The sequence below is a fragment of the Callospermophilus lateralis genome, chromosome 12 (assembly GCF_048772815.1).
Source record: "Callospermophilus lateralis isolate mCalLat2 chromosome 12, mCalLat2.hap1, whole genome shotgun sequence".
In the NCBI taxonomy this organism is placed as follows: domain Eukaryota; kingdom Metazoa; phylum Chordata; class Mammalia; order Rodentia; family Sciuridae; genus Callospermophilus; species Callospermophilus lateralis.
Window position 1 is genome coordinate 31,077,824 of NC_135316.1, and position 16,045 is coordinate 31,093,868.

The 16,045-nt window shown below is 36.7% G+C and overlaps 1 pseudogene; it reads right to left on the reverse strand.

Moving 5' to 3' along the window:
• Nucleotides 1–11,901: 11,901 nt before the first annotated feature.
• LOC143411832 (glucose-6-phosphate exchanger SLC37A1 pseudogene) lies at nucleotides 11,902–13,310 on the reverse strand (annotated as a pseudogene).
• Nucleotides 13,311–16,045: the final 2,735 nt, after the last annotated feature.

The following is a 16,045-nucleotide window of genomic DNA, read 5'->3' on the forward strand; positions in this document are numbered from 1 at the left end:
ATATAGGGGGAGACTAGTTCGTAACTCAGCAGATTTTTCAACCCAGACCCTCAAAGCCAGGAGATCCTGGAACAACATATAACAAGCTGTGAAACAAAATGAATCCCAACCAAGAATCTTGTATCTAGCAAAATGAAGCTCTAGATTTGATGATGAAATAAAAACCTTCCATAATAAACAAAAGTTAAAAGAATTTCCAACTAGAAAGCCTGCACTAAGAACATCCTCAGCAAAATATTCCATGAAGTGGAATTGAAAAACAACAATAAAAATCAGCAAAGAGGTTATTACACTAAAGGGAAAACTAATCAGAGGGAAAACCAAGTCAAGTTGAATACTAAAAATAAACAAATCATGAAATATAAATCATGTCTCAATAATAACCCTGAATGTTAATGGCCTAAACTCACCAATCAAAAGACTAGAAGATTGGACTTTAAAAAAAAAAAAGACCCAACAATATGCTGCCTCCAAGAGACTCATCACGTAGGAAAAGTCATCCACAGACTGAAGGTGAAAGGTTGGGAAAAATCATACCAGTCACATCAATTGCAGAAGCAAGCAGGGGTGTCCATCCTCATAAATAAAGTAGACATCAAGCCAAAGTTAATCAAAAGGGATAAAGAAGGATATTTTACACTGCTTAAGGGAACCATTCATCAACAAGATATAACAATAATAAATACATATACTCCAAACAATGGAGCATCTACATTTATCAAACAAACTCTTCTCAAGTTCAAGAGTCAAATAGACAACAACAAATAATTTTGGGTGGCTTTAACACAACACTTTCACCACTGGATAGATCTTCCAAACAAAAGCTGAACAAAGAAACTATGGAACTCAATAATATAATCAATAACTTAGACTTAACTGACATATATAGACTATTTCATCCATCAATGAGAGAATTTGCTTTCTTCTCAGCAGCATATGGATCCTTCTCTAAAATAGATCATATATTATGCCACGAAGCAACTCTTAGCAAATATAAAAAAGTAGAGATACTACCCTGCATTCTATCAGATCATAATGGAATGAAATTAGGAATCAATGATAAAATAAGAAATAAAAGCTACTCCAACAACTGGAGACTAAATAATATGCTACTGAATAAACAATGGGTTGCAAAAGACATCAAGGAGGAAATTTAAAAATTCTTAGAGGTGAATGAGAATGAGAACATAGAGACAACATATCAAAATCACTAGGACACTATGAAGGCAGTTCTAAGAGGAAAGTTCATTGCATGGAATTCATTCCTTAAAAGAAGAAAAAAGTCAACAAACAAATGACCTAAAATTACATCTCAAAGCCCTAGAAAAAGAAGAACAAATCAACACACAAAAAAATAGTAGAAGACAGGAAATAATTAAAATCAGAGCTGAAATCAATGAAATTGAAACCAAAAAAATGACCAAAAAAAAAGTTGGTTCTTTGAAAAAAATAATAAAATTGACAAACCCTTAGCCATGCTAATGAACAAAAGGAGAGGGAAAACTCAAACTACTTACATGTGTGATAAAAAAGGAAATATCACAACAGACACTACAGAAATACAGAAGATAATTAGAAATTATTTTGAAAACTTGTTTTACAATAAAATAGAAAATATCAAAGGCATCAAAAGATTTCTGTAGTCATATGATTTACCCAAATTGAACAGGATGATAAACACAATTTAAACAGATGAATGCCAAGCAATGAAACAGAAGATGCCATAAGAAGTCTACCAACTAAGAAAAGCCCAGGGCTGGATGAATACATAGCCAAGTTATACAAGACCTTTGAAGAAGAACTAATACCAATACTCTTCAATTTATTTCAGGAAACAGCAAAGGAGGCAGCACTTCCAAACTCATTCTATGAGACCAATATCACCCTGATTCCAAAACCAAAGACACATTTAAGAAAGAAAACTTCAGACCAATATCTCTAATGAATATAGATGTAAAAATTCTCGATAAATTTCTGGCAAGTTTCATACAAAAACACATTAAAAAGTGCACCACAATCAAGTGGAGTTTATCCCATGGATATAAGGTTGGTTCAGAAATAACATCAATAGACTTAAGATAAGAATCATATAATCATCTCAATAGATGCAGAAAGGGCATTTGACAAAATACAGTATCCCTTCATGTTCAAAACACTAGAAAAACTAGGGATAACAGGTACATATCTCAACATTGTAAACACTATCTATGCTAATCCCCAGGCCAACATCATTCATAATGGAGAAAAATTGAAAGTATTCCCTATAAAAACTAGAACAAATAGTGATAATTTAAGTTCTTCTTTTCCTATTTTTATGCCTTTAATTTCTTTCATCTGTCTAATTGCTCTGGCCAGTGTTTCAAGAACTATGTTGAACAGAAGTGGTGAGAGAGGGCATCCCTGTCTTGTTCCAGATTTTAGAGGGAATGCCTTCAATTTTTCTCCATTCAGAATGATGCTAGCCTGAGGCTTAGCATAGATTGCTTTTACAATGTTGAGGTAAGTCCCTGTTATCCCTAGTTTTTCTAGAGTTTTGAACATAAAGGGATGCTGTACTTTGTCGAATGCTTTTTCTGCATCTATTGAGATGATCATATGGTTCTTATTTTTAAGTCTATTGATGTGGTGAATAACATTTATTGATTTCCGTTATTGAACCAGCCTTGCATCCCAGGGATGAATCCTACTTGATCATGGTGCACAATTTTTTGATACGTTTTTGAATCCAATTCGCCAGAATTTTATTGAGGATTTTTGCATCTAGGTTCATTAGAGATATTGGTCTGTAGTTTTCTTTCTTTGAAGTGTCTTTGTCTGGTTTAGGAATCAGGGTGATGTTGGCCTCGTAGAATGAATTTGGAAGTTCTCCCTCTTTTTCTATTTCCTGAAATAGCTTGAAAAGTATTGGTATTAGTTCCTCTTTAAAGGTTTTGGAAAACTCTGCTGTATACCCATCTGGTCCTGGGCTTTTCTTAGTTGGTAGTCTTTTGATGGTTTCTTCTATTTCCTCAATTGATATTGGTCTGTTTAGGTTGTCTATATCCTCCTGACTCAATCTGGGCAGATCATATGACTTAAGAAATTTATCGATGCCTTCACTATCTTCTATTTTATTGGAGTATAAGGATTCAAAATAGTTTCTGATTCTCTTCTGTATTTCTGAAGTGCTGTTGTGATATTGCCTTTTTCATCCCGTATAATTCTATACCTAGCAGACCCAAAAGGGTCTACAAAGAAACTATTAGAGCTAATAAATGAATTCAGCAAAGTGGCAGGATATAAAATCAACACGTATAAATCAAAGGCATTCCTGTATATCAGCGACAAATCCTCTGAAATGGAAATGAGGACAACCACTCCATTCACAATATCCTCAAAAAAAATAAAATACTTGGGAATCAACCTAACAAAAGAGGTGAAAGACTTATACAATGAAAACCACAGAACCCTAAAGAGAGAAATAGAAGAAGATCTTAGAAGATGGAAAAATATACCCTATTCATAGATAGGCAGAACTAACATCATCAAAATGGCGATATTACCAAAAGTTTTCTATAGGTTTAATGCAATGGCAATCAAAATCTCAATGGCATTTCTTGTAGAAATAGAGAAAGCAATCATGAAATTCATATGGAAAAATAAAAGACCCAGAATAGCAAAAACAATGCTAAGCAGGAAGTGTGAATCAGGCGGTATAGCGATACCAGACTTGAAACTATACTACAGAGCAATAGTAACAAAAACAGCATGGTACTGGTACCAAAACAGGCGGGTGGACCAATGGTACAGAATAGAGGACACAGAAACCAATCCACAAAACTACAACTATCTTATATTTGATAAAGGGGCTAAAAGCACGCAATGGAGGAAGGATAGCATCTTCAACAAATGGTGTTGGGAAAACTGGAAATCCATATGCAACAAAATGAAACTGAATCCCTTTCTCTCACCATGCACAAAAGTTAACTCAAAATGGATCAAGGAGCTTGATATCAAATCAGAGACACGGCGTCTGATAGAAGAAAAAGTTGGCTACGATCTACATACTGTGGGGTTGGGCTCCAAATTCCTCAATAGGACACCCGTAGCACAAGAGTTAATAACTAGAATCAACAAATGGGACTTACTCAAACTGAAAAGTTTTTTCTCAGCAAAAGAAACAATAAGAGAGGTAAGTAGGTAGCCTACATCCTGGGAACAAATCTTTACTCCTCACACTTCAGATAGAGCCCTAATATCCAGAGTATACAAAGAACTCAAAAAATTAGACAATAAGATAACAAATAACCCAATCAACAAATGGGCCAAGGACCTGAACAGACACTTCTCAGAGGAGGACATACAATCAATCAACAAGTACATGAAAAAATGCTCACCATCTCTAGCAGTCAGAGAAATGCAAATCAAAACCACCCTAAGATACCATCTCACTCCAGTAAGATTGGCAGCCATTAGGAAGTCAAACAACAACAAGTGCTGGCGAGGATGTGGGGAAAAGGGTACACTTGTTCATTGTTGGTGGGACTGCAAATTGGTGCAGCCAATCTGGAAAGCAGTATGGGGATTTCTTGGAAAGCTGGGAATGGAACCACCATTTGACCCAGCTATTCCCCTTCTCGGTCTATTCCCTAAAGACCTAAAAAGAGCATGCTACAGGGACACTGCTACATCGATGTTCATAGCAGCACAATTCACAATAGCAAGACTGTGGAACCAACCTAGATGCCCTTCAATAGACGAATGGATAAAAAAAAATGTGGCATTTATACACAATGGAGTATTACTCTGCATTAAGAAATGACAAAATCATAGAATTTGGAGGGAAATGGATGGCATTAGAGCAGATTATGCTAAGTGAAGCCAGCCAATCCCTAAAAAACAAATGCCAAATGTCTTCTTTGATATAAGGAGAGTAACTAAGAACAGAGTAGGGATGAAGAGCATGAGAAGAAGATTAACATTAAACAGGGATGAGAGGTGGGAGGGAAAGGGAGAGAGAAGGGAAATTGCATGGAAATGGAAGGAGACCCTCAGGGGTATACAAAATTACATACAAGAGGAAGCGAGGGGAAAGGGAAAACTAATACAAGGGGGAGAAATGAATTACAGCAGAGGGGGTAGAGAGAGAAGAGGGGAGGGGAGGAGAGGGGAGGGGGGAATAGTAAAGGATAGGAAAGGCAGCAGAATACAACAAACACTAGTATGGCAATATATAAATCAATGGAAGTGTAACTGATGTGATTCTGCAATCTGTATAAGGGGTAAGAATGGGAGTTCATAACCCACTTGAATCAAAGTGTGAAATATGATATATCAAGAACTATGTAATGTTTTGAACAACCAACAATAAAAAAAATAAAATAAAATAAAAATAAAAAGAAGACAGGAAAAAAAAAACTAGAACAAGACAGGAATGCCCTCTTTCACCACTTCTATTTAACAGTTCTTGAAACACTGGCCAGAGAAATTAGACAGATGAAAGAAATTAAAGGGATACACATAGGAAAAGAAGAACTCAAATTGGCACTATTTGCTGATGATATGATTCTGTACCTTGAAGACCCAAAAAATTCCACCAGAAAACTTCTAGAACTAGTAAATGAATTCAGTAAAGTAGCAGGATATAAAATCAACACCCATAAATCAAAAGCATTTCTGTGTATAAGTGACAAACCCTCTAAAAGGAAGGCTATTTACAATAGCCTCAAAAAAATAAATAAAATACTTTCGAATCAACTTAATGAAAGAGGTGAAAGACCTCTACAATGAAAACTACAGAACCCTAAAGAAAGAAATTAAAGAAGATCTTAAAGATGGAAAGATCTATCTTGTTTTTGGATAGGCAGAATCAATTTTGTCAAAATGACCATATGTACCAAAAAATCTACATAGATTTAATGTAATTCCAATGAAAATCCCAATTATATTCCTCATAGAAATAGAAAAAGCAATCATGAAATTCATCTGGAAAAATAAGAGACTCAGAATAGCCAAAGCAATCCTTAGTAAGAGTGAATTAGGTAGCATCACTATACCAGACCTTAAACTATAGTACAGAGCAATAGTAACAAAAACAGCATGATGTTGGCACCAAAATAGATCTATAGACCAATGGTATAGAATAGAGGACACAGAGACTAACCCACAAAATTACATTTATCTTATATTAGACAAAGGCGCCAAAAATGTACATTGGAGAAAAGATAGCCTCTTCAACAAATGATGCTCGGAAAACCGGAAATCCATATGCAACAAAATGAAATTAAACCCCTATCTCTCACCATGCCAAAACTCAACTCAAAGTGGATCAAGGACCCAGGAATTAAGCCACAGACACTACATCTACTAGAAGAAAAATCAGGCCCAAATCTCCATCACGTCGGATTAGGCCCCAACTTCTTAATAAGATTCCTATAGCGCAAGAACTAATATCAAGAATCAATAAATGGGATGGATTTAAACTAAAAAACTTCTTCTCAGCAAAAGAAAAAAACATCATCAGTGAGATGAATAGAGAGATCCAATTTGGGAACAAATTTTTACCACATGCACATCAGACCACTAAACTTTAGGGTATATAAAGTACTCAAAAATCTTAACACCAAAAAAATAAATAACCCAGTCAATAAATAGGCCAGGGAACTCAACAGGCACTTCTCAGAAGATATACAATCAATCAACAAATACATGAAAATACATATTCAACATTTCTAGCAATTAGAGAAATGCAAATCAAAAATACTCTAAGATATCATCTCACTACAGTCAGAATAGCAGCTATTATGAAGACAAACAACAATAAGTGTTGGCGAGGATATGGGAAAAAGGCACATTCATATATTGCTGGTGGGACTGCAAATTGGTGCAGCCAATATGGAAAGCAGTATGGAGATTCCTTGGAAAATTGGGAATGGAACCATCATTTGACCCAGCTATCCCTATCCTCTGTCTATACACAAAGGACTTAAAAACAGCATACCAAAGGGACACAGCCACATCAATATTTATAGCAGCACAATTCACAATAGCTAAACTGTGGAACCAACCTAGATGCCCTTCAGTAGATGAATGGATTAAAAAATATGGCATATATTCACAATGGAATATTATTCAGCAATAAAAAAGAATAAAATCATGGCATTTTCAGGTAAATGGATGGAGTTGGAGAAGATAATGCTAAGTGAAGTTAGCCAATCCCCAAAAAACAAATGCTTAATGTTTTCTCTGATTTAAGAATGCTAATTCATAATGTGGTTGGTGTGGGGGTAGGACATGGGTAGATTAGATGAACTCTAGATAGGGCAAAGGAGAGGAAGAGGAAGGGAAGGGGCAGGAAAGTCAGTGAAATGAGATGGACATCATTACCCTAAGTATATTGTATGAAGACAAGAATCATGTGACTCTACTTTGTGTACAACCAGAGATATGAAAAATTGTGCCCTATATGTGTAATATGAATTATAATGCATTCTGCTGTCATATGTAACAAATTAAAATTTTTAAAAATATTAATTTGAAAAAAAAAAAATCATGAGGGACTGGGGTTGTAGCTCAGTGATAGAGCGCTTGCCTAGCATGTGTGAGGCCCTGGGTTTGATCATTTGCACCACATAAAAATAAATAAACAAAATAAAGGTATTAAAAAATCATAGGGCTGGGGCTGTAGCTCAGTGGCAGAGCACTTGCCTAGCATGCGTGAGAAACTGGGTTTGATCCTTTGCACGACATAAAAATGAAACAAATAAAATAAAGGCATGCTGTCCATCTACCAAAAAAAAAAAAAACCTTTTTAAATCATGAAAGTTTGTTTCATCCCTGATTATAATATTTACATCCCATATTACATTGATTTAAGCTAAAAAGAAACTTTACCAATCAGTTAATTTTTAAATTACTTTTTATTGTGGAGACTTTCAAATATGAACAAAGATGGAGAGACCAGGCAATGAATTCCTATATATATATTCCAGCTTTAGCAAGTATCAACTTGTGGCCAATTTTGTTCTGTTCATGCCCCCACTTCCTCACTTCTCCCTTGCATTACTTTGAAACAAATCCCATACATCATGCAATTTCATCTGTAAAATAAATTCAGAATAAATTTATGGATAACTTTTATTAAACTATTTTTTCATATATGTAACCAGAAGTTTTTAATATCTAAAAATGAACATATTGGCAAATTCCCTAAATAAATTTCCAAAAGGTAAGTCATAAGAATAACTATTTAGATGTCTGAATTTGCATCACCATCTTTGATACCCAGGCCACATCCATCCCTTCACCTCTCACCATATCCACTTCTTTGTGTTTCTTCTGTTCTAATCATGTGAGATCCCTCTTGCATTTTAATCTGACCTTGCCACTAAATAAATGGCTAGGTGCCCAAAAACAAATGATATACTTTTTTCCTGCTTTGTTTCATCTACTATTAAATGGGTTGATTATCTCCCCTGGAAAAAATAATATGAAGGTAGCTACAGTAGTTGTCAGAAAAAAAATGTGCTGCTGCAAATAATTCACAGGAAAAAAGATACTAAACATTTCATTTGAATATTTTAATCTGAAAGAAGAAACTTAAGCTTTATTTACATTTATACACAGGTTGACACTGGAGCCTTCACATGTTCTGTATGCCATGTAATTAGAAATGAATTTCTTTTCATTTATCATCTTGAGATTTTTGTTCCTGAATTTTAGGATTCATATCTCTCATTTGTTCTGGGAAAGCTTGGGCCATGATTTCTTTGAATAATGAAAAATAATGTCTATATCATTCCCTTAAACTCCTATTTTGGAACTCTAACACAGACTAGTGCTGCTTACTCTGCCATTTATGTGTCTGAACTAGTCCTTAATATTTTCCAATTCTTCATCTTTCTATATTGCAAGAGTATCATATCTATATCAGGAGCATTTTCTCCTATATATTTAATAGTATATATTAAGTCTACTTTTGGTTGTATCTCCCCACTTCCTCTTTTTGCCTCATTCACTGAGATTTTTTCAAAATAGATTATCATATTTTTATTTCTAGGTTCTATTTGTTTCTTTTCTAGATCTACTTAGGTCTTTTATAAAGTAGTCTTTATACTTTCAATATTCTCTTTATTCCTTTAATCATATTATGCTATTGTGTTTAGTAGAAAACATTCTAATTTTATAGTCTGTACACGATACTTCTACTACTTGAAGTCTTTATAGTGTCTGCTTGTTTTTGTTTATTTGTTTCATTCTTTATGTTTCCTCTCACTAGTGAGACCTTGCTTTTTCATGCGTTGGTAGCTTTTTAGCTCATATTTGATCAAACTTGATCTCTGGGAAATTTTTCAGGCCCATACCAATGAATATTCCTCCAGATATGGTTCATCTTTGTTTCTGCCTTATTCCTTGGGATACTAGCAACATGACACGATTTTAAAATATATTGTAAGTTAGAGTTTTTCTGGATTGCACAAATACCAACTTAGGGATCAAAACCATGAGAAGGTGGTCAATGAGTGCTAATAATTCTTAAAGGAATTTTTTTTCCTAAACTGGGCCAATTTTAAAGAAGCGTGTTTTCTCACTATGTCTCTTTTTGCAAGACAGATTTTAATTTTTATTCTCTCTTCATTTAGGGAATAGCCCTCTGATGTCCTGATTTTACAAAGACAGGGTCTTTAATTCTTTAGTCCACCATGCATGGACTCAGCTTCACTCCTCTTTCACAACAGAGTGTTACAACTGAAACACCAGGTCAATAGAACTAGGTAGAGTCCCCTGAGCAAAATGCACCTCAATGTCCCCTACCTCTTAGTATCCCTGATATGCCCTCATTTGGGGCCCCCATGGATATATCCCTTTTCTTGCCATGTCAACGACAGATTTTTAAGCTATATGATTAGTTCATAACCAAAAACCTTAAAGATTATTAAGTTAGTATATCCATCACCTGACCTTAGTTCCTGGTTAAAAAAAGAGAGGGGAAAATCGCTTGAAAAGTGGTTTCCATTGGCTCAAGAAGGAGCTCAGTGATAGAGCATATGCCTAGCATGTGTGAGGCCCTGGATTCAATCCTTAAAAAGAAACAAACAAAAAAGTAGTTTCCTTTCAAGTTTTCATCTAATTCTGCCTCTGAAGTAAATATGAAACTCAACAAATTCCTCATGAAATAGAGGCCTGGTGATTCTCAATTAAAAGTACAAGGTATTGGTGGGGAGTCCAGCAGATCTAGGAGGGTTCTTTTGATAGCACTTTGCCTCACATTTAAAACTATTGCTAAAGAGCACTATCAGCTGGCAGTGATCTGCATGGTAAGAGCTATGAACAGGAACCAGTGCTAGCACAGGCTGTTCAGAACAGGGAAGGTGAGGGGCCTATAAGGGGAGCCCAGAGCAAATCCTTGTTTCAAAGTGAATGTGAGAATTTAGTTTTTTCAAGGTTTGGAAAAAAAACACTGTAACCAGATAAAAAGAATCACATGATTTGATTTATACAAAGTATTGCATTTTGGAAGGAAACACATTTTCTTCCACCCTTCTCCCCTCCAAGGCACATAGACTCTTCTCACCTGATGCTATTTGTGCAGAAAGTATTCTTAAGGGGGTCATTGATGTAAATGGTGCGGACTTTTAACGCTTCTGAGCTTTGCAGAGATTGTTGGCAGCCCATCCTTTTCTCCACCTTCTGAATACCCAAGGAAAAATGAGTAGATCCTGCAGCAAGAAGAAACAGGGACATAATGCAGAAATGCCAAGGCAGATACACTCATGCCTTCAGTTCTGTAATCTTTAAGCACAGGATCTTTGAAAAAATAATACAGCTCTTTGTCCAAAATATGAGAGACAAAGGACAAAGGAAATTGCTTTCACACTTCAAAACAAATTACAAAGCAGCTAAAAAAATGGAAATAAGACATTTCCTTTAAAAGAAATTAAATATAGGCATTTTTGGCATTATTAAATGAGAGCTCAGGAAAGATTCATTTTTTAAGTTGATAATAAAAGTGGAGAAAGGCTTTTTAAATGATCTGAAAGAGCTATGAAAAGAAATGAACAATACAAATACTTCAAGAAAAGGAAAACCACATAAGATGCAACTCAAATAGTAGACAGATAAAAAGAGGAATGTGTTGCATAGACTATAGAAAACTAAGTAAGATGATATGAAAAGAGCAAAGAAGATTGGAGAACAATTATAGGTGTAGGACAAAGGATATCCAATTGGTGCGTGTTTGTTGTCCTTGAAGAAGAAATAAACAAAAAATTCAAAGACATGGTAGAATAAATCTTTCATTAAAGGAAGACATTTTTATGAGAACAATGTAACTCAGGAAAATGGGATTCAAAACAATCAATGCTAAGGCCCTTCTTAGTAAAGTTATTAAATTTTAATAATGAAAAAAATTATTAATCAGGAAACCATTGAAGTTCTTACAGAAATTGGAGGGAGAGTGAATATAAAAGCCACACTGAGGCTGTACCACAAACTTTCAAGCTACAGGTAAGAAATCAAATATCTTACCAAGAGATGAATGAAACGAGTCTGGTAGAAAACTGTGATTTTTTTTTTTAAATACAAAAACAAAACTTTAGATCATGAGTGAGCATTAGGACCAATCTTTCTACTGAAATGACTTTAAATGCTATGTTTTAAACACTTTAAAATCCTTGAATAGTCAAGATAGTATCTACCATCAAGCCAAGATTTATTCAGAAGCAAAAATCTAGAGAAGCAGGATCATCCTAAGTGGCTGTCACATACCATATTTGAGTACCTGGATGGACTCACATCTGCAAGCTTGGACAGGCTAGACCATCTGTCCATTGGCTCAGTTAAGGCACTCAGCAGTTCCCTGGACCTGCCACTGCTATCCTGAGTTCCATATCTGTTTAAATAGACAGTTTGTGAAGGATGGGCTCAGCTGCTTCCTCCACAGAACAGAAGAGCTTGGTCCCCCACCACCAGCCCTGGACAGCTCAGCTTCTTATATATGAAGCAGATCAGGAACAGCAAGGCACAGGCATATGCAAACATCAGTACATACAACAGGTTGCTCTTCTCAGAGAGAGAGATGACTCCTACCAGCAGAGGGCTCTGGGCAGCTCCTACAGACCCAGAGACTGCATGAGAGTTCCCTTTCAGACACTTATGAGTCCCCAGGTCGGCAGAGAGGATGGTGGTGATTAGTACCTTCAGCCCCCTGCCCAGGCCCCTGCTAAACACCAGCATGGCTACAGTGTCTTCTAGGCCCATCTTGCTGATGATGGAGTGGAGATCCTGGCCACATTGAGCAAAATGGAGAGCTCTCCTGCTTTTTTGACATTAAGGTGATCTACGCTGGTGATGTATGATGGAAGCCAAAAGAGGAAAATGAAGCTGACCTGCTTGGCAAACAGCACAGAGAGAACTCCCACACCAGGGATTCTCAAAGGCCCAAATGAAGCTGATGAGGGCCAGGAAGTTGTTGCTGTCACCAGGGAAAACAACCACATAACTTGGGCATATGGGACTCTTCCCCTAGGACAGTAGTAAGCACTGCATCTCTGGGTCCAGGAGCCTGTTCCTTTCACTGTGTAAGGTTGGCTTCTAGAGTCCACATCTGTTTGTTAGATTCTCATAGCCTTTTGAAAGTGAGGACAGGGAGGAGGAGCATCTGATGTCTTTCAGATGTTGGATGAGAAATAGAAAGCACACTATTCCCATAGCTGCCATGATGGCCCCAGGCACAATGAAAGACAGGTCCCAGCACAGGAACACCCAGTAGCCAGCAATCAAGGAGTCCAGAATATTGCCCGCCTAGGTGTGGGCATTCCCTGAGCTCACCTTCCTTTTCCAGACCTGCTGCGGAGGCAGGTGAGGAGTCTGGTGGTCTGCACCAGTGGATTAATGATCTGAGTTACCACATAAAATCCACAACTATGGATATTGTAGAAATACCCCAAAACAAACAGGGTGGTTAAGGGCCTGGCCAGCATCTCAAACATCAGATAATACCTAATCAACAGGCAGTTCCCTTATTATGTTGCTCAGGTACATCCCAACAACATCAGCACACAAGGGGGATTAATCAAAGGCGCCAAGCAACTGCTGATAGTTCTTCTCAAATGGGGGCCAGCCATGGCGAAGGGAACTGCATGATGCTCTTGGTTGGGCCACTGAATCTGCCTCATCCCTAGAAGCACCCTTAACTATGCTGACTCACTTTCAAGATAAGTGAAAACTTTCATACACTGGGGGGAAAAAACAGTCAAAATGAAAATGAAGATTCTGTAGCCCAGATCCCTGGAGGAGACAATGAAGCGGATGCCAGGGAGGAGTTGAGCCATTTACTTGGAACTTCAGTCATAAAATAAGATGCTTCATCTTATTATGGATTATTGTTATTTTTATCATCTTATTATGGTTATGGATCCTGACTCAGGCCCTGTCTCCACCGATACCACCTGGAAGCCACAGGGCCAGTATGCCTCTTGGTCAGGTCCCCATCCGTTCTGGCACAGGGCCTTGATCTCACTGGGGAGGCTCACGCACCACTCACACTCCGCGGGCAGCACCTCCAAGCTCAGTGGTTCCATAACCCTTTCACTTTTCTGGTGTTCAGAGTGCTGGGGGCCCACAAGCATCCCTCTTCCCCACAAGGGCACAGAGTTTTGAGATGATGAAAAAGTTCTTGCAGTAGACAGTGATGACAGTTACAGAACTTAGTGAATGGGCTTAATGTCAATGAACTGTATACTTAAAAATGTAAAATGGAAATTTTTTTATATTTTACCACAATAAAAAATATTATGAGATATTAAACAGTGCTTAGGGACAGAAAAATAAACCAAGGGAAAGCAAGAAATATGCAGTATATATATATACCTAGATCAGGTAAGCCATGAGTGGCATTTCAAAATAATAGGAAAAGAATGTGTCATTCTGCAAATGATGCTGGAATAATGGGTTAGCACTATGGAAAAATATGGAAAACACTACTCACAAAAATACATTCCATATAGGTCAAAGTTCTGAAAACAAAAAGCAAAACCTTAAATATTGAAAACAAAATAGTGAAATCAGTATGTCAAAATATAGGAAATATTTTTTCAAGAAGGTTCAAAAACTACAAACCATAAAATAAAACATCAATCTGACTTCATTAAAATGAAGAAACTTCTATGCACTAAAATAGTAAAATAAATTTTTAAAGCAAGTCATGTACTTCTAGAATATATTTTTAGTGCAGAATACTGACAATGATTATCCACTAAAAAAAAAATTCAAACATCAGCAAAAGATATGAATAGGCAATTGATTTAGAACAGAAAAAAGAGAAGTGGTTCATAATTATATGTAAATATGTTCAAATTCAGTCAGGCTGAAGCTAAAAATTAAAGAACATGACAAAGTCAAAGATTGGCAAGGACTTGGGGAAGTAGAAACAGACATAGTACAAGCAGGAATAAAAATTGACAGGCATTTTAGAGAGAGCAAATTTGGATAGCACATGCCCTACAATTCAGTACTTCCACTTGAAGTTATAAATTTCAAAAATTCCTAGACTGTTCAAGCAGATATAAACAAAGATGTTTTACATCTTTGCAACAACTTTAGCTGTTGTTACAAATACCCAACAACAGAAGAGTAGTTAAATAAAACCCACATTCTTCATAAGCTGATATGCTGATACGAGACAGTGACTCATCATCAATAAATAGATGATGATAGGGCTGGGGATGTGGCTCGGGCGGTGGCGCGCTCGCCTGGCATGTGTGCGGCCCGGGTTCGATCCTCAGCACCACATACAGACAAGGATGTTGTGTCCGCCAAAAACTAAAAAATAAATATTAAGAATTCTCTCTCTCTGTCTCTCTCTCTGTCTCTCTCTGTCTCTCTGTCTCTGTCTCTCTCTCTTTAAAAAATAAATAAATAAATAGATGATGAAAATGATGTAGATAATAGATCTCAAAAACTTAAGTGCTGTGAAAGATGTGTCCTCTATTAAGTCACTTTTAAAAGCATGTCTACAGTATTTTGTCTCATTTGTGGATTTATAGATGTAGTTTTAAATCTAAAACGAAACACAACACATTCATAATCGAAGTTGCAGGGGTCAAGGACAGGAGGAATGAGCCTGGAGATAATGGTTAAAAGGTGATTTTTTGCTCTCCTTCTATGACTTGTTTCTTTAAAAGAAAAAAAAAAAGGTTAGAGAAAATCCTGACAGCAAAATATTAAAGATTGTTTGCTCTGAATGGTAAAAATATGTTTGTTGAATTTTACTTACTCCACCCCCCCCAACCCACACACAATCAAATAGATTGTATTGCCACCACCAGTTACAGTTCAGACTACTTGAATAGTTTTTAAGCAGTGGGTAAAGATGATTTGTAATCTCAATTTGTTATTTCTATGGCCATTTAGGATATAGCACAATGATTACACCTTGGGAATGCCTGTCTCAACAGGGTTTTGAGGGCAAGAACCTGGAATGAAAGAAGAGGAGTCAGATTGCTGGAGTGAGCCTGGGTCGGTTGAGAAGTTCAGTTATAGTAACTGTTGCAGAGCAGCTGCCAATTTAAACAAACTACTCACCAGGCTCAGTCTGGACAGACCACTTTTGACTAGAAATGTGATCTTTTAGGATGAATATCCTGAATGCTACCACACAGCAGATTACTGTAGCCCCTGGTGTTCTCCTGGAGTGAGAGAAAACCTTGCCAGCTTGCCTCTGGAAGTTCTGGCAGTTGGGGGCTCTGCACCTCCCCCTCCAGCCTGCACTTCTGAGCCAGAATTACCAGGCTTCCAACACTTAAGCTCTCACAGGCTGTGCTACCAGTGCCCTCGGGGTACCTCTATTCTTTCCACTCAGCATAGAAGGATAAAAGAGACCTGCCAATCTTTCTTCCAGGTGGTGGAAAGAAAGTATACAATGTAGTTTACCCAAGAGCATATGCATATGTTTATTAGCTTGATTTAGCCTTTCTACAATATATGCATATTTCAAAATAGCATGTTGTGTACAATGAATATGGACAAATTTTTATCAGTTTAAAAAGATGGAAAAAAAATACAATCA